General features: G+C 48.7%; 1 protein-coding gene and 1 long non-coding RNA gene across 7 annotated transcripts in view; one reads left to right on the top strand and one right to left on the bottom strand.

Moving 5' to 3' along the window:
- LOC128880509 (uncharacterized) overlaps positions 1-19762 on the bottom strand; it is a 122511-nt gene that overhangs the window by 54123 nt on the left and 48626 nt on the right. For 4 of the 6 annotated variants that reach the window (XR_008457840.1, XR_008457841.1, XR_008457838.1 and 1 more), the window contains one exon: positions 335-473. This is a non-coding gene — a long non-coding RNA (uncharacterized LOC128880509). Of the gene's footprint in view, positions 1-334; positions 474-13392; positions 13654-19762 lie in introns of those variants that run through there. The other 2 variants (XR_008457843.1, XR_008457842.1) reach the window with 2 other exon arrangements.
- The window catches only part of LOC128880508 (uncharacterized), a 261987-nt gene continuing 243529 nt past the window's right edge, over positions 1305-19762 (top strand). Inside the window, exon 1 of the mRNA XM_054130692.1 lies at positions 1305-3021. The gene's annotated coding sequence lies outside the window, so the exon portion shown is untranslated. The remainder of the gene's footprint in view (positions 3022-19762) is intronic.

Raw genomic sequence — 19762 nt, 5'->3', positions numbered from 1 at the left:
TCTCTCTCTCTCTCTCTCTCTCTCTCTCTCTCTCTCCCCCTCTCTCTTCCATCGGCTCTCCTCTCGTCGAATTTTTCAAGCACCAATAGGAGAATGAGATTTTTAGAGCGGAGAACGTTGCTCAAATATGGCCGCGAACGCTGGCAAAATAATTGAATAAATCGGTCGCCATCGGTCGCTTATTTTAAATCGATGATCGCTCGTAACGCGACCCAGCGTCCTCTCTTCTCCTACCTCCTCTCTTTCGGCCAAAAACGACCAAACCGTGAAACTAACGCGGTATTTTTTGCAAATTTTTTGCACGGTTTGAATTTCGCCAAACGATATTGCTTACCCCGTTGTGTTCCTGCTTTTAACGCTCCTGGACTGCTCTTTTGATCCGCTCGTTCGAATACTCCTCTACTCCAGGGACTCGATAGGGTTTCTTTAGGTTCAGTGACCTGGCGTTGATTCCAGAGGTGGTACTTCTCGACCTGAAACAAAAGAGAGCATGTTAGTCGAAGAAAAATTTGAGGAAAATTTCTTTTACGATCGGATCGACATTGATAAAAGTAAGAGTGAGAACCATAAACAAAAAAAGGACGATTCAGACGACGCAAAAAAGTAATTCAAACGCGGCATTTACATTTAGATATTTCTACAACCCCCTCAAAATTAATTCCTCCCCGAAAAAACATTTTTCATTTTGGCCTAGCGTGACTACCACCTCCCCCCGAAGGAGATATTCTCCGACGCCATCATTTGTTACAAAACGTTTCCCGGCCGATCGCGATTGTGGATTCAGGGAAACGAGACAACGTCGGACGCTCCAAGTCGAAAAATTCGCGACGAGGGTTAGGGGGATCCCAGGAGATCCCTTGGGAAGAACTCAGCGACGGTAGAAGAAGGGAGGAACGAAGGGTGCAGGATGACCGACGAATTCGAAGGAACCTTTTAGCCCCCGGCTTGGCAGGCCACGTCAGAACAGATTATCCATCCATTATTTCAGGGTGCACGGGCCGAGCGAAGTCGGACAGGTTCAACGGATGGGGTCGCGAGGGGGACGAGAGGGAGCCTGTTCGGCGGATTCGCGGATGGCTTTTAAACGCTCACAGCAGCATCGTTGTACTCCGAGGCGACGCGCTCGATTCGTTTCGGTTGCTCAAAAGGATATAATTAATATCGTCGCTCTGGGTTCGTATTTGCGACTGCGCGGTTCCTCTCGCTCCCTCCCGCGGGCTGGCTCCCTCTCGGTCTCTGCATCTCGCTTCGCCACCCTCTCGCGGGGGTGGCTCTCGTCGTCGAGGTTCGAGGCTCTCAGTCGTGCCGAGAACCCGCTTCGCTGCGGGGTGACCTCCTCCCTCGGCGTACCACCTACGAATTTCGTGTCCGTGGCGAGAGTTTCGTCGCGTGGGACACGCTGTTTCGGCTTGCAGGCGCCGAATCGAGATCGTTTCGCGAGTTTCTCTTCGTTTACGAGCCGTGTTCTCGATCGAGACTCTTCGCGTTCGATGCGAGCACGAGTATACCCGTCGGATCGAGTTCTCCTCTTTCGTTGTTGAATCGAACTAGATTGTGAATCGGGCCGACGTTATCAGGGGCTCGTCTCCCCGTTGCAAACACGAGAGAGGCGACAGAAACCGACGACTGTACCGTGGAATTCGTTAAGGGGAACTCGGTTATTGTAATTTCGATGATCCACAGCCGAGGTGGCATCGCGAGCTTCGTCGAGCATGTAAACCATCTCGAGGATCGTCTCGAAGTTCCCGCGAGTTCGTATCCGAGACTTTCCTCCCGGAGGAGAGCGAGAGGAAAAGACGGAGCGGGCGATCGATCCCCGTAATAAGGGAACTTTGCGTCGGGGAACGGTGCGTTCCGTAGGGATTCGACGAATCCGTGGAAAAAGAGTCTCGCCACCCCGAGGAGAAGAAAGTGGACGACCCTCGCGCGAAACTCTTTTGTGGAGAAGGAACGATCCTCTGGGGAGACCGCTGGAGCGCAACGGAGAGCGTACCTAACCGTGAGAGACGTAGTCGAAGAGGCTCGCTCGGAAGCCAACGGCGAAAGAGTAGTTTCGCCCATCGCGTGTACAAGATCGCCTCTACAAGAGGGAAAGGGACACCGCGGAGATAGCGTTGATTCCTAGAGAGCCATTGAGAGTATAGCCGGCGTTAACGAAACTATCCATCGTCGAGTGCGTTACGAGAGTTTCAGTGGAGCTCGTGGTCGACGATACCCGGATCCACTTCGGATCGTTAAGCTTTCGACACGCGGCCATCCGCGGCGCGCGTATCTCGCGGCGGTAATTAAAGACACAATTAATGGCCCGACAATTAAATATAATTAACTCGAGGGATAGGATACGCGGGCTTCGTTTGCCAATTAGCGCATTAGCGCCTTATCGGACATCGGCCGATCGTCCTGCCGCGGTGCTTCGGTTCGAGCTCGTACAGACAATAAAATCGCCGTAATCGTTGAGGAGGGAGCAGCGAGGAGGATCCGTGAAAGGTTACGCGATCCTGCTTTCGAGCCACGAACGCGAGACGGGGATCGAGGTGGCGCGTAATGAGGATCGATTAACAACCTCGGAGACTTGGACGCGTCACTCGACCGATCCTTCTTCTTCTAAGTTCAGCGATTCGCGCGATCGACCGGACGAGATCCTTGAGCGGATAAGGAGCCTGGGACCGAGCGCACCGGTCCGATCTCCTCGTCCGAGTGCTCCTTCGTGCCGAAGCTGAGAGAGGAAAGCGCGGGACGAGCAAACGGCAAAGTTTTACGGGAAGACGTGGACTCGAGGCGACGCACATAGTACGCCAACGAAGAGCACTTTAGCCAAAGGATCCGGGAATTACATGGTCGAGGGGAGAAGGACGCGCGGACGGGGACCCTGAACTTGAAGCTTCCATGCGTGCTCGCGACTGAGTCGTCGGATCTCGAGTGAACGGAACCGACCAGAAGGAAAAGTGGACACGCGACGACGGGACGAACTATGCTGGCCGCGCACTCGTGACAAACGGGGCTTCCGTTCAGGATCGAAAGGTGAGTCCTGTCGCGAGGTTATGGCTTCGTTAGTGGAAACGTGGGAGGAATCGGAATCGAAGGCAAGGACGTGGAGAGCGATTCCCGGGGGAAATGCCGATAGCTGGATTAATTCTTTCTTTTGAAAGAAGGACCTTCCTCGAGGAGGTAGGATGGTATAATCCATGAAGCAATTGTATATAATTAATATATAGAATATAAAAACTGTATACAAAAACGTGAAAACAGTCATTAGACCGATTCCGGTAGGTTTGGTGTTAATTAGCTATAAGTAGAACAGGAGAACTTACATCCCCCTTCAATTTGAGTCGATTAGGAACAGTAAGATCGATCCATGATTCTATGAATGTTCTAAGCGAGTTCCCATTTCAAGATTCAAAGAGCCGTTTGGCTCGACTATTATAGGAAATTCTTTTGAATAGGCTTCCAAAATTAGTCAGATCTCCATTGTTCGAACCAACAATGTGCAGAGCCAATTTAGCTCGTAGCGACCCCATTGATAGAATCTCCGTTCCAGCAAACAGCCTGGTCGAAACGCGAACTTTTCGGATTCGATGAGACTGGACTACACCTGTATACGTTGATCTTCATCTCGCTATTGTATGTACAGAGTACAATTCTCTCCAAAATAAAGTCAATCCTTTCAATTAGGCGTTGAAATTAATTCTATGCCTTTCCAATGTATGGTCACATAACAAGTTAACGAATAAGTATCATTACATGAACTACGACTGTAAATGATTGAATGTAAAGGCAAGGAATTAATGTCTACGAATAATAACATTATCCACGATAAGCTTGCCAGAGTGGCTTGAAATTTCCAAACGCGTCCTGCTTTCAACGAGGGTAAAAGTTGCCAGCGATTCGCGTAGAGCTTGACCCGACCCTCTTTCGTCTGAGGCGATTAATTATTTCGTCACCGAATGTCGCTTCAAAGAGGTTATCGAATCTCCGTCGAGTGCTTAGTAACCTTACGCTCCCAGCGTCGGAAGCTGAGCTTTAGCCGGTCGTAAAGCCGTGGAGAGGCTCAGATTGTGCGAGTCGGTCGAGCAATTTCGGCGCACCTGCGTCCATCGCGTAGGGAGTACCGTCGAGGAGGGAAAGAGGAGCCCGTCGACGGAGGAACCAGGACAGAGGAGGAGATCGGGAAGGGTCGGGATCGCGTTATTAAGGAGCCCGTGTCCTCTGCTCATTACGCTATCCGAGGAGACCGCCTCGTACGTTCTGGCTTATCTCCATTAAGCGAACCGGAATTACGTGGATATCGTGTACTTAAGTGCGTGCGGACGCGCACGGGAATAAATACTCGTTTGTCCTCCGATGGAAGAGTCCCGGTGGATCGAAACGACGCGAGAGGTTTCGTGATAAGGTGCGAAAATTAAAGGTATCTTTAAATGTATTTCGATCCTCTAACGAGACTGCCGAGTTCTGCTGATTACCGAGGGAGAAACGTCACGGAATTCGTTCAAGTATGTCCGTAACGAGGCATGGATTTCCTGCTCCGAAACGATTCGTATCTCTCGCGCGAGTAACGCGGATTCTGACAGTTGGACAGAAGTATGCATAACGTGTTCGAAGAGAAAAAAAGAACTGCTCGGAGGGCGATAAACTGGAGGCGTTCCGCTAACCAGCTCGTTAGACCGCTCGATAATTGTTTATCCTCTGTCAACGACGCGTTCCCCGTCGTCACTTGGCAAGATAATTAATTAGCAGTCGCCCGGCAACGCTCGTGTCTCTCGCCGCAAACTGTTCGATTCGATTGCACTGCTGTTCTTCTTGTTTATTTCAGTAGCCAGTTTAACATTTTCGCGTCGAGAGTGCGATTCGATATCAGCCTATGTTTAAATTCTATCATTCGTATAGCAGACGTGTCTCGCTCGCAGTAACGAAGGCGAATTATTACTGCCGTAAAATGCGCACCGAAAACGTTTCAATTCTTTATTCGCGACTGGGTTTCCTCGGGTATTCGTTCGAGATATCACACGGGACGTGGCGCTTGAATATTCCGCGAGCCCGAGGGAAAATCCACGTAATCTCGTAAATTATTAGCGGTGACTTATCGTAAAAATTCCAAGCTCGTGTTAAGAAGCTTGTAAACAGGCATGGAGTCGCGACAGCGCCATCTCCGTCGCGCCACCTCTGTCGACGAACTCTCGATCGTAGTTTTCCGAGATTCCGAAACGATCGTTTTCCCGTTCACGAGGTTATCCGACCTCTTGTCCGCTCGTTATTTCATTCGCGGGGGCCGTTGATCTCCGGAGGTCGCGCTTAGGTGTAAAGGAGTCCTTAATCAAAAGCTTCCTGCGGCCGATATTAGTCAACGTCACGGTGGCTTCCTACCGTTGGCGTCATTATTTAATACGGCCGCTCGGAGTTCGCGAACGCGGACCGACCATTGCCGCCCAACTTGCCGCATAAATCATCGCTTTATCACCGATCCTTCTCGTTAAGACTCGCGACGCTTTTAACGGCACCGCGACGAGTAAAGAATTAATTACGGCTCTTCTATCGGTAGCGAAACTCTACCTAGATCGTCGCGAATGAAACGGAGGAAGCGGAAGATCCGATTTGAGGAGGTCCGACCCTGGGAATCGTGGCGAAAAATATTAGAAACTTAACGCTATTTAGGAGGCTAAGCGTTGACAATGCGAAGCTTCGTTAGTAAGACACAAGCAGTTGAAGTTTCTACACGTGCGAACTCTTGGACACGTGCTCCCCGTGAGCGCATGCGTTGCGAATCAGCTGATACTAAAATGGCGCGTGTTAGGATTCCCATTAGCAAATTTCAATTGCTCGTATCAAGGTAAAGAAGTTTCAAATCATGAAATGGCGCAGGACTTTTCGATTCCTTTTTGGAGCAAGAGTCAATCCTGAGAAAAGACTTGACTATGCAGTCTCGTTTTACCATTGCTCATCGTCCAAAGACGACTGCGAAAATTCTCCTGCGATTCCAGTCGTTCCAACGTTCCAATTTCGGCAGCTCTGCTATAACATCTACGTAGTACATAGTTCCACATGTGGAGTATCCGCAAAGAGGATAAGAGCCGGACCCCGAAGTAGCGCAGAGTCGTAAAGATCTCAAGAGACGATCGTTTAGCGGTTGTACGAGTCACGGGTATCCTATCCGCGGGAGTCCAGTGGTTAAGAACAGGTACGACGGGAAAAGGAACTGGCAGAGGAGTGGGTACAAGTGTCGAATGGCGAGCGAAAGCTTCCACTCGGTCGGGTTTCGGGTTGGACCCGGCGGGAGAGTTGTTTGGACGGCAACGGGGTAAATGTCCCGTGATGGAAGCTGGAAACTGGCGTAGCGTCTACCATTAGCCGAAAACCGGTCGCGGAATATATTCGTCCGTCCGTTCGGAAGCTGAGATGGAAACGTGCCGGCGTAGGGAAGCCCGATGGAAAAATGGAAGGGAGCGATAGCCCCGGAAACGACCCAGTTCTTCCAGCGGCTTGCGTCAGATAAATTGGATTCGAGCAGTTTTATCGTAAAACACTCCTTCTCCGCTTCTATCGACGGAGCCGCGATGGCCCGGTCATCACCGGGAAAACTTTAACTCTCCGGATCCCGAAACGGGTTCGTCTGGCCGCGACACCCGACCGCCTCGATCTTAGTCACTTCGTGTCCCCTCTTTACGAGTCAACTTTTCTCGCCTTTTATCCTGCCTTCCCTCGTATCCCGCTTGGCGCCTCGCCCAACCGTCTTTCTCCACCGCGTTCCTTAGTTCGAGACTTCCCAGTCGTCACGCTTCCGAGTTATTTCCCTCGTACTGTCTTCAACGTTTAGTATCCTCTTTCGATTTGAATCCTGAATCTTTCTCTATGCTCTCGTTTAAGAAAGAAATTCAAGCAGTGGCGAATGGAAGAACAAAGTGAGAGATCGCGAGGAATCTCAAGGGAACGAGGAAATAATCGATCAACCATCACGTAGTCAAAACAAACTAACTAATTCCTGTAAATATATGAAATTCGCGGCGTAGCTCTCAAGTTAAACATATCCACGGTACGTTATACCTAGAGGAGCTTTTATCGCATTAACGCATCGTAATTGAACCTTGAAACCATTTTACTCTGAACTGTTACAAGGTCATCGACCAGCTTGTTACTCCTCCACGCGAGTAAAACGAAATCTCTTCGTGTCTAGGCTACTGTTTCCGATACGAATCATATTCGTGTGATTAATGAATTTAAATGAAATTTTTGAGGATCTTGACTCGTGTTCTAGGGACTGTAGAATGTTTCGAAGCTCTTGCGCCACCCTTGCGTCCTCCCAGTGCCACAAAAGTGGTACAAGAGCCTTGCTCCTGGGTTTGGACGTCTTTCTAAACAATCCAACCGTGTTTAACATTGTCTGGCATAGCCACGGATCGACAAAAAAACCGCAAAACGTGCTCTTCCGCGAGTAAACTCGACTCGTCCCTGTTGCGACGACAAACAATGTTGGTTCCCGAGACGGTAACATTTCCACGATAAAATACTCCCTATGTTTATTTTTCTAACGCCCATCGCCTGTTTCTTTCTCTACCGGCTGGTGAAATTCGCGCGTACGTCTCCGCGACGTCTGCGGGTGAAATAGGAGGTTAACCGCGCGGAGGATGTTCGAGGCTGCTGGTAAAAGACCGCGGTTTAAGCCGGTGCTAAGTATTATTTAGCGACGGCGGCCAGCGACAAGTCGATTTAATTTATACGCCGAGCGAACGACCGTGCGAGGGCGTAGAAATACACGAGGCTTCGCTAAATATCCGAGAGGAACGTGTTTCCGAGAGTGTCGTGTCATCGTGCCACCTTCTGGAGTCGTTCCAAGACCTTCGATCAGCCGTAGAGCGTGGCAAGTGGACGAAAATCGGGCAGAAATATTCACGTGACGGTATTAAATCTTATCGTACGGTTGGATTGCTGTTTTTACCGAAAACACGTGTTGGGGAACATGTGGATTACCGTCGATTGGTTGCAACCTGACGCTTGTTAGCATTTTCAGATTACGATCTATCAGATATAAAATTGAGATAGAATTAGTGACGCAGTCGTTGAATTCATCACGCATTCATGACACGTCTCACCATTACTGTTTTCGATGATTATAGAAAAGGAGTTGAGAAGAGAAATGTGTTTGTAGATAATTAACCCTTTGTACTCTTATTTGCACATTTCGTAACGAAATAACTTCGAGTACAAAAGGTTAAGCTGGTTCACCGACTGTTAGATGATTTACTCTACAGAGACTTGGAGTAGCGTAGCTCTCAGGACCTTGACGAAGGTCCAGAGAGTCCATTACTTTAGATAAACTATTTTTTCCTTCGGTCAGCGTGTTATCGAGAAAAAAGGCAGCGGGCGTGGCGGGCTCGGCAGTTGGCACCAGTCAGAGCCTCGCATTTACGGTATTAGTTTTTACGGGGAGAAAGATGGATATGTGCGCGAACAGATTGCCGGTCGTTTCCCGGTAATTATGCAAATGGCGTATCGATTACCGGTTAAAACGTGGGCAAAAATAACGCGGCTGGCGGAACGAACACGCCGCGGCTGGTTATCGCTCGCGCAGCTTTTTCCACGCTCGCGTCGAACATAGGGAATAGGTAAACCCCGATTGTCCGGTCGTTGGCGTTTGGAACGCGTACAGGCCGTCCATCAAATTCGCCTGGGGATTACGATGGTGGAAGTCGCATGTGAAATTTCAGATTTTCCACAAATATCGATATATTAAATCTGACGAATTTCGTGAAAATATTCTGTACTTTACAATTGAATCAATTCTTCATACACACACACACGCGCGTGAATCGAAAAGTTCTTTTTCCTTTCGCAATTCGATGTTTCGTTGCCAAGAAACAAGCAGCTTAACTTTTGGCGCGGGTAAAACCACGTGTACGTAGATGCGTGCGCAGCAGAATCAGCTGATCGTGAGCTTGGTCGTTCACCAGTGAACTTTAACTGCTTGTATTTAGATAACGAAGCATTGCAGAACAAAATGGTAAAGGACTTTTCGACTTCTTTTTACAATAGCGTTTGAGACCCATGCAGCTTTCCTGTCATATTCATATGGCGGATTAGGGAGGTGGGCATCCCGTGAAACAGGCTCGTAGAAGCACAACCCCAGGTTTGGAGTGGTTGATCGAAAGGGTGAAAAAGGTAGGCTCGACCTCCGCAATCAAACAACGATCACGCCCCTTAATGACCGAGTGACTGCTGTTACTCCTTCGTTTCGGGGGTGGTTCGCGGCGTGGGGTCGACACAGCTGCGAGTGACACCCCCTTGCTTGTACATATCTCGTCGTGGCGTTACTTTCTCTCGTTCTCTTCTCGTTCCCTCGCGACTGTTTGTCTCTGTCTTTCGCCCACGCCGAGACCCCATACATAATTACTGCGACTACCGACACGTCTCACCCTCGCGGCAGAAATTTGCATTATCGAGCCACCGCCCCCGCGTGCTCGCGAGGCCTGGCCCAACGGGAATCCTCCGTGCAATTATTAAGGAATCAATCACGCTCGGGTTTCCGCTCGACTCGCCGCGCGGACGTCGCGTGGAGCGTCGCGGATTACGGGATTTCGCATTATACGCTTTGATGCGATTTTATAACGCCATGGGAACGTCGATTACCCTTCGACAAGCGCGATAACGCTTCGACGCGAATTTCCTAGATTTATGTCTCGTTAAGTAGGTGATCGCGCGCGATAGACGCGTCACGATTATGGGGAAGGCTATGGGAATTGCTCCTCGAAATTACGGTCTGCCGAAGGTGACGTAGACATTGCAAACAGATGTGCTAAATGATAGCTATTCTGAATGGTAGCAACACCGACTGGGTCTATATTAATAAAATATATTCTGTGTATCGTAAATCGAACCGCGCATTTTCTGAATTAAATTGAAACCTCAGTTAGAAGGAATCGCGAACGAAGGTTGCTCGTGAAGTTGAACAAGGAAAAACATGAATGCAACTTGGTAGATCGTAACCCCTATGTATAATTTTTTCTCACCGTTTAAGAATGAAAATTTCAAGCGTCGATCATGTTCTGTTATAGGGCATTAAATTATCGCAATGAACAATTTATCCCAGCTACCATATTTACACCCCACCCACATATTCGACAACCTGCATTCTAAAGGAGAGGCCTTCCGATTTATATTATTCCCAACCGCGCCGACGACCCACCGTTTGCATTAATAATAAATAAATAACGCGCCGTCGAACGAGCTCCGAAGGAAGACCAGTTCGCGTTGAAGTGGACCTCGTTGAAAGTTTCGCAATGGTCTCTCGCAGCGCGGGTCGAGAGATTTCCGGGGGCGTTATTTATTTTACGCTCCGTCGCCCCTTGCAATCTGCCGTCTGGAGATTTAAGTCGAAAACGCCTCTTCTCCAGAGACGTCTTCGAAGGTTCCACCATCGTGGAGACTCGCGACGGAAACACGGCGAACGCGATTGCGCAAAGACAATGGTAGTTATGGAAATTGTCCGCGCGATCGTATTATCTAACTGCTGGCTTCCTCCCCGCTATCCTCGCCACTTCCGAAAATTACTCGAAGCGGCCCTGTTATCTCGATATATGTCCTCGATTTTCTGCCTCCGCTCTAAGAACATCCGGCTTCTGCTTCCGCGAGGATTTAGCCGACGACGAGCGCCGTTTCCGTCTTCGAATCGCGTTACCGCCAACTCCGGGGACTCGAATTTCTTCGCGTAACGGGAACACGGTTAACTCGTTCTCTATCGCGAGTCCTCGACTGTCGGAGTCAAATTTTCTAAAGCAGTTCCGCGCAATTACGCCTCATTAAACTGACGTACGAGGTTGCCTCGCTCCTTAGGCGAAACAGGTCTAACGAGAAGATTCACAGTGGCAAGGCATTTTTATTTCTACTCTTGTTTTGGATACTGGTTCATTTGGAAACATCAAAACTATTATTTAATTTAATTAAAATTCTTCGATAGACACAGAGGGTACGAATATTTATGGGATTGACTTCCACTTTCGAAAACTACCATCCCAATTTTTGAAAAAGACCAGTGTTTCCTAGACCTGTTTCCTTCACGGTTTTGCGCGCCGGTGGCAATCGCAGAAAAGGGTTGGAGCATTTTTCTGAAATGCTCGACCCCGCAGGGGCGAGTTTCGCGCAACCCTCCCCGCATGTCGGATGAAATCGAATTAAAAGGAAATAATAATATTTCCCGCGTTCGTTACGAACATTGTGCGCACGACATCTGTCGCTCGATGGGGGTCCCAGTCAACGTCGAGCGCGTCGATATACCCATAGATTAGACGCCTACGTCGCGGTGCCTCGCGCGCCTCTCCCGATAGCCCCGCCATATCGTGAAAGCTATGGCAGTCGCAGCGTAGGGTAGCACGTTCCAACGAAATGAAACTGATATGTATGGAAATCACTCGCATCTCTATGTATGAGCCCGGAAACGTTGCGTTACCGTATATAATACACGATTTTATATGTTTACACGTGCATGTGTGCCCTTCCCCACGGCCCTTTCTCGTGTCCACGCTTTAATCGATCGCTCGAATCGACGCACGTTTGTCGAACGAGCAACCTGATGTAAAACAAAGTAGTCGTAAGGGAGATTTATGATCTTGTAGAATGGATTCGCCAAAAAATTTTTTTGTTAAAGCAATATTAAAACAGCATTTTGAAACAAGGGTGAATAATATCAGGGGTTGAATACCAGCGACACATGCTCCGAAGAGTTCAGTCATCGAGGGGGTGAAAGCCACACTTGTCCGAGTCAAGTTTTTAAAATAGTTTGCCAACATAAAGAAAAAAGTGACTTGCACCCCTTTGACTCTCTCAATTCTTTCCCCTACAGATGATCAAACTTTCCAATCGAGGCTCTATCCAATCCAATCTAGTGACTTCTCAAAAGCACCACGCTTGATTTCAGCGTCGATTCGGAAAATATTTGCTAGGAAAATTTGACCTTCGATGAGAAGGTTCGATTTATCGAGCAGCGGGGGTTGGAGGGAGGATGAACTCGCGAACACAGGTCGCGCGTCGGTAACCGACGATCTCGCGAACATCACGAGCGTCGGGACGCCGAACAATCGCTCACAAATCACCCGTAACCATCGCACGCGTGACCATTAACCATTCCTGGACTGCGGAGCCGCGATGGATTCCCGCGTCGCGGATCTTTTGTCCTCTGACAATCCCGTCGATTTTCTGGCCGCGTTGTACTTGCCGCCGGGTAAACTGAACGCGAGCCTCGTTTTCGCGAGTTCGATTCACGGACTGTCCGAATTCGAGACCCTCCCATAAATCCAGGGCTGATTATTTCCGGTACAATCGTTCGACATGTTTTCGTTTCGCGAAGTGGATCCTTGTCTACCGATTGGAAGGGGCATTTCCGTCAAAATGGTGGTTTAATATATTTTTGTATTTCGAAAATTTATATCTCTGAGATTGCGTACTATAATATAATAGATCCTGTTGGACGCGAAGTATATCGAAAAATCGCAAGTGCGGAGTTTGAAATTTTTCTAATTAATTTGAAATGTATAGGTAATCGAAAGCAAAGTTATTAAAAATTTTGTATTACGCCTCCATGAGTAGAACTGAATAAAAGGCAGCACGAGTTGGGGAATTGCGTATTTATTCGTAAAGAAATAAAATAGGGAGCAAGTTATCCCACGGTGTCTGTATAAAGGGATTTGTCGAGCATTATGCTCTACTACATTATGCAGTAGCATTTTTGGGCCTGTGGCACGACGATAAAAATCGACACTCTCGGTCAGCATTTTCATGCAAATTACCTTCCCGCGCGACACGTTAGGCTAACGCCTCTCGTGTTCACGTCGCTCGAAGAAAGCGCTTACAGCATCGTTCCGGTTAAACGCACACGATACGATCATTGTTTTCTTACCGCAGCGTTAAAAGTCAATGTAATCGAAACGCATATGCGTTCGCGGAACCGCGACGGTTAAATCGACATCTGTTTACAGCCGCGAGGGTATACGATTTCTGCTGGTTGAAAACGATTAAGCGAAAAGTAAGAGCACCAGGTGCAACAAGTTAATTACTTCGGTCCGTATTTAGTTCGCTCCGAAGCTGACGCGACTAATTCTGATTTACTTCAACACTATACGTACCACGAACAGTCAAACAACAGTTTTCAAAACTTCTGTATACAATTCTATGCAATATATGAATTATATACAATTATTTCACTCATTATTCGATTCCTTGTCAAATATTTTTGCGTTTAATTGAAAAGTGTGTTTAAAACTAGTCGTTTGTCCTGTCACAGTAGAAATAGTTAAAGCTCGCAAAATATACTCAAAGTTCACGTTTATTTTGAACGACATTCATTAGTATGGATATAAAATTCCATCGCGAAAGTATATTTAATTGGACCGATTAATCATCATTACGACTCACCACTCATTGAGGTCTGGTCAGCACGCCCTGTCCTCGTAACACGTCCAGTGTGGTTGTCCAGTTGTGGCATCGTAGAAGGATCACAGCACTTTGAACGAGTTCGCAGAAATATAAATTCGCGAAACAAGGTCGAACGCGACCGTTAGCTTCGACAGTGATTAGCGTACTGGCTCGCGGAAATCGGAAAAGCCAAGAACCCACCATTCATCCTCCCCACCCCGTGGTATGACCGAGCAGGCCTAGAGGCCAATCAAGTAAATACGCGATTCTTGGAAATGGAATTCGAGGTAAAGTAATGTCCCGAGTCTCGATGTTGTTTCTATTAAGACGAGTTTTTGCAAGGATTATCGTTGATCCTTCGCCGTGACCTTGTAGCAGTCACATACCACAGATAACAGTGACAAGTATCGCTGGGTAAATTGCTGCGTACAACCACGACAGAACCACGCCTGAGAATATTTTCACAATTTCCAGGAAAAATTTGTTACGAAACGTCCAGTGTCCTGGTTTGCTAGAAAATTTACACGAACATGGTAAACGTGCAAATAGCAACGGTGATTATACTCTGGCAACAAGCTTAATTCGCGAGCGAAGAATATCGTCCAACGATGCGAGAATTGACGCGCTTCGATGCAGCCTGGACTTTAATCAATATTGATATCGCGTGAAATCATCGACTCGTCGGTTATAATAGAAGTATTAATTTCCTCGACGACTATTTCCATAAAAATGAGTCGACAATCGCTTGCATATTATTTTGCACCCTCTCCAGCGAATGTCGATACCGGATAAGTCGATCAGTTCGTCGAGAGGCCCTCCAGGCTCGCTCTAGCGAGTCGGATGATAATGAAACAAGCTCGCCGAGTGCGGTACAAGAACTCTAAAAATCAATATTTCCATTATACCGGCAATGCCTCGGAGAAGTTGATCGAGCAACGTAACGCGTAATGTAAACATCGAGGTCAAGGGTTACGTTTACTCGAAAGTGGCAGGGAGGGGGAAAGGGTAATGCGATTTAACTCTGTATCGACGAAGAAGAAAAAAATAATAATCAGATATCCAGGGAAAAGCTTGTGCTCCAATTTCCTGGAGTGCGCGCTTTCAGCGGTGGGAAAATCGATGGACGAGGAGTGGCGGGGCGGGAACGGGCAGCCGTTCAAAAAAGCCGAAACAATTTCGCAAATCGAGCGCACGTAACGTATCGCATGCGTTCCCGTGCCTTCCACGTTGGATCGGTAAATAACTTTCCCGTTACTCTCGGTGCTTTGGGCAACTAACGAACGTGAAATTAACCGCGAGCGCCCGCCAACCTGGGAAATAATCAAAGTAACGACGCTTGAATGCACGAATTCGCATCGTCGTTATCGGCGACGTCGTCGTTGTACACACGCTCGCCCAGACAGTAATTATCGACCTCGTCAAAGACTCCCTTTAACGCGGTGGTACGCGCAATTAAGTGACATAAACGACGCCGACGCGCTCCCGCCGTTCCCACCGATCCTCTTTTTAATCTTGGTTGGGCCTTCTGGATATTGCTCCCAAGAGGCACCAAATAAATCCCCCCTTTCCTTATGTACCCCAACTTTTTGGTTTGCTTTGCTCGATCGTTCGCGTCGTTAGCGACGAAGCAACTCGTACTTGGTTCGAATGCTAGGAAATTTCTCGCCGATTACGAAACAGTAATCTCCACTGAACGTGGAGACATCCCATCCGAGGTAAACACTGGTAGCCAACGGATCGATGTCCCGTCGACAGAACGATATTCCTATCTACGCGTTTCGCCTCGCTCCGTAAATATTGCTCCTGAGCCGAACGATTACGAGTTATCGGTTAGACACGCCGTGGTGTCGACTATCGCCGTCTCGACACGACGATTCCCGGTAGTCCAATCGTTTATCAGCGGGCTCGCATGAGCGCACCTTTGTTATCGGAGTGCAAACGCGCGTGGCACGATAACCGATCGTTCCTCGAGGTGTTACGGTTCGTCGTCGCATTCCGATCGCGTCGCGTCGTGTCGGTTCCAGCCGGTCGTCCAAACCTGGCACAGCCTGACGCAATCGCGGTCGCGTTATCGGTTACACCGGTACGAGATTTGTTCCCTGCGCCGTTGCATCGGCTCGCTATCGATCTCGAACCGTTTCGGGCCGCTCTCTAAAGTTGTCACTCGAATTTCGACGATCGCGGGCTTGGGATCTCTTGTCCATTTCGAACTACCTCGTCAAATATATACAGGAGGCGTAGTATACCCGATGTTGGGAATAATTCGATACGAATTTTTGGACAAATGGACAGTTTACTGAGATCAACGAGTGGACCTTGGAACAAAGTATAATTCCTGCCGTTTGCATTGTCTTAACAACTCGTAATGCTATAAATCCTTCTGCAGTGAAACATAAGTCAAGACTTAACGATGGCTGTTCCATGCACTCCCCCTTTCGAAAGCCTAACCAGTCCTCCAAAAAATTCAGTCCTAAACCATTCGAAACAAACCACACGATAGCACTACGAATTCAGTTCCCGTGTTTCTATCGGTGTCCCTGCGAGGATCGAAACGTCGGAGAGGGAATACTTCCCCCCTCCCCCCTCGGTGATCGATTCACCACCCCCGGAACGGAAATACCAAGAGGAAATCTAAGAATTCTGTCTGGAATCGTGATACTTTCGGCGTATCGTATACAAACTAGTTCGATTCCGCGCGAAGAGGTACTCGCGCAGAAACAGAGGGGTTGCGTCGTCCTTGATAAGGGATGGGTAATCTAATGCGATCGTGCGACACACTCGGTGGCAGTTTTCGAAGGGGGATGCCGAGAGTCGTCGGGAGGCTGACTGAATTTGCGCACGGGAAAAGCCGCGTGCTTCCGAGTGGCCTACTCGAGACTACTCGAAGGGTAGGACGTAGGGGGTGGGAAAAAAAAGCGGGCCAGCGGGGCGTGTTCCTTCGGCGTGCTTCCAGGGAAAAAAAAGTGGGTCCTTCCCCTGGCGTTTAGTAGCCAGATGCGCATACATCGGATCCAATCACGTGCGTTTATTTAAGCTGTTTGTTCGTCAGACCAGAAGAAAAGTCCGTCGAAGAGGGTGTGCTAGCTCGTCGCCTTCGTAATGAGCCGGGAACGCCCGAGTGGAGAGAGTATCCTTCCTTTTTAATCCTGTCTTTCGTCGCGCACCGAAGGGCGACATTCAAACAATTCCGCGGAAAGATCGATGGAGAGCCTCGTCCTTTTGCCTCGAGTCTCTCGCTTCGCATGGAATTCCTTAACGGTGAATATACACACCTGAGGCAATTAAACGGAACGATTCCCTCTTTCATTCCTCAAAGATTGATCTTTGCCCCTTTTGTAGGGTATCCTTCAGTTTTACCTTGCGACAGTTTGCCCTTTGTCGTTAACTCGTTACTTCGTTAAAATATTATACGTTTATACTATGGTGAATCTATCGCACGGTGCATTTTCAGTAGATTCTTGTGGAGCGAACGATACATTTCGATGTATTATATTATATATTGCTGAGTGCTGATGAGATCTAAAATATAGAGCAGTGATCCTCAGACACGAGTCCCCGAAAACTGGATCGATCTTTTCGCGTGCGCATTTGCTCTGGTTTGGAGGGCGAGGGGCACGGTTTTTAATATCACTCAGGATTTTAGCGTGACGCAAGGTGGAAGCGTTGCTTTTCAGGCCGTAAACTCGTCTCTCTGTTTCGCGAGTCGAGCGGAGGGCTGGCGTGTGTCGTTGACTGAAAGGCAGAATAACATTGGATTACCCACCCCCCTCCCCCCCATCGTCGACGCCCCGCCAGCAGCCCCGCAGTTTTTACACCCTCTTCGGCTCGACCCCTCTCGGTGCGTGGCGTCCTTTCTTTCGCTGCACCGGAGTCGCGCGTTCGGGAAAGGGAAAACAATCTTTGGCGGAAAACAGCGCGTCGAATAATTTATTGGCGGTGGGCCGAAGTTGCCCGGAGCGCGAGCAGGGGCCACGACCGCCCCGTTATCTATCACCCCCGGTGGTTGCTTTGCCCTCTGTACCGTGTGTGTGCGCGCACCCCCGCTGTCTACTACAGGTCCGTCCAAACTAACCTCCGAATGCTCCCTGGCAACTTTCCCACTCGCGCCAATTTCACCCTCTGGCCCGATGACTTTGGCAACTCCCGCGGTGCTCCGACCACCCCGTTCTTCTTCGTTTCGATAAAACTCGCGGATAACGGACGGCTAAAACCTCCGCAAACACCATTTCGACGACGCCTCCTAATCCAGATCTCAAACAACGGAAATTAAATATAGCGAAGAGGGCTAATCTCCTCCGAACACCGCTAAACACGCGCTCGCGTGGGGAATTGAAGATGAGGAACGATTTGTTTTCGATGTTTGTTCGGTCGAAATTATTAACGACATAGTTATTGGATTAACAAGTGGGCAATAGTAGAGAGAAATCAATTCTATATAAAAATACCAAATAATAGTAATAATATCATCGAAACGATTATTTAATCCAGTCAAAATTCTTCGATACGCATGGAGGGTACGAATATTTATAGGAGCGACTGTAATCTTTTTCTTCATCGCCACTTAATTTTCTTTAGCACCCCTGTCTTTAAATTTTTTCACTACCTGACGAGTCACTCTTTTAGAAACGACCTGTAGGCGATGCGGCAGGCGTGAAGTTTCGCGGCGTGCTCGACTGCCGGCATTAACTTTCCGCGTAGGGTTATTTACCAGAAGAGCCTGTGCATCGGACGGCTCGGAGCAAAAGGGTGTTCGAAGGGAGACGGAGCTAGATGGGGGCGCGCTAGAGGAAAGAAGAGACACGCAGAAGGGGGCGGTTAAGGGCTGGCTGGCTGGTTGGCGTCGACGGTGTGCATTCCTCGATCTGGTTTCCTCCTGGGACCGAAAGGTAGGGTCGAGAGATATCGCTACAGAACTAATCAACGCGAGGCAAGAACGATTTCTCTCTCGTTCGCCTCCCTCGCCGCTTCGGATAAAAAAGAGTTTCGGGCGATAATATCGCGCTCGGGAAGATAGACTTTTTTCATCCCCTGCGTTCCCCCTTCGCTACCCCGATGGCGAATTCCCCGAGGAATCCAGCGACGCGTCTTACGGCCTCGAATATATTTACCCTCTAGCGCGCGTTCTGCAGGGGAATAACTCGCCGTCTCTGTTTCTGCAACTAAATTAATCGCGTTGATCTCGATGCGACGACTAACTAAAAGAGGAACCTTCTCCGTGGTTCGGAGTTGGACAGTTAAGCTGTCGTTATCGATATGATTTTTTGTTTAACGGGTTTTATGACCACTAAGGCGTAACCCTTAATAATTTTCCCGAATAGAGCTTTCAATAACGAGTACGGTTTGCTTAAACAATTTTTTTTCCTGAACGGTAGTCACTTTTCAAGTGGATCGTGCTGGGTGCCTTGAATACGGGTCTATCTGGCGAATCGAATTTTGTATCGACCCTCGATAATCGAGCGAGCGATTGCGGCGGGTCGAAAGTTCCCGCTGGCCCTTCACGAGCCTCTCTTCATATAATTTTCCCTTTCTCCGCTTCCTTTCCGTGCACCTCGCTCCCCGCGGCCCAATTCGACCTGCATCCCCGTGGCCGCGCTCTCGTTCACACGCTAATTCGTGACTCAGCCGAGCAATTAATCAAGTTCATTCGCATCGCGTTCAACTCCGCCAGCCCGGAGTTTAGTTAAGTTCATCGTTGCCAACCACCGCGCGTTAACTCGGCGGTAACTTTACTCCGTGGTTCGCGAAGTCTCTGAATTCGCGGAAACGTCAAAAATGTTTGGCGGGCACGGAATCGGTAGAAACGAAAATCTGCTTTATAAATCTTTTCGAGTAAACAGCCCTCTTTACAACTATACGTGGAGATTTTAATCTGAATGATTAGAGAGTACCCAGAATATAAATAAAAACTTACACTAAAGAGCTCAGAGTTCCGAAAGAACACAATAAAAGAAACCAGGTTTCTTCTACCTGAGACCTCGATAGATCCTTCAAAGAGGAAATGTGGCACAGGACGATAAGACGCAAACAACGTCACGAATACATCTACGTCCCAGCCAGAGCCTTGAAAGGGTACCAACGATCCCCTTCACCAGAAGAGACGAAGAAGGAGAGGCTCGTGTTATAGGTAGCGGCTGAACGTATACGAATGACGCGGCTGAACTCTGACATCGGTAACGTTGCTTAGGGACACTCCAGACATCAGCTGCTGTTTGTTAAACATCGCTCAACTTGTCAGCGGGGACGCGTGCGCCTCCCAGCTCGCACGAGCCGCGTTAAGCGTCGCTTCGTCTCCAGACGTGGCGGTCCGCCACGACTTCTCGCGAGTTTCTTAACGTTATCGACGACTCCTTACTCCATTTTTCACCCCGGA

This window comes from Hylaeus volcanicus, chromosome 7, assembly GCF_026283585.1.
Source record: "Hylaeus volcanicus isolate JK05 chromosome 7, UHH_iyHylVolc1.0_haploid, whole genome shotgun sequence".
Classification (NCBI taxonomy): domain Eukaryota; kingdom Metazoa; phylum Arthropoda; class Insecta; order Hymenoptera; family Colletidae; genus Hylaeus; species Hylaeus volcanicus.
The sequence above is the reverse complement of the archived record's forward strand: the minus strand, read 5'-3'. Positions and strand labels throughout refer to the sequence as shown.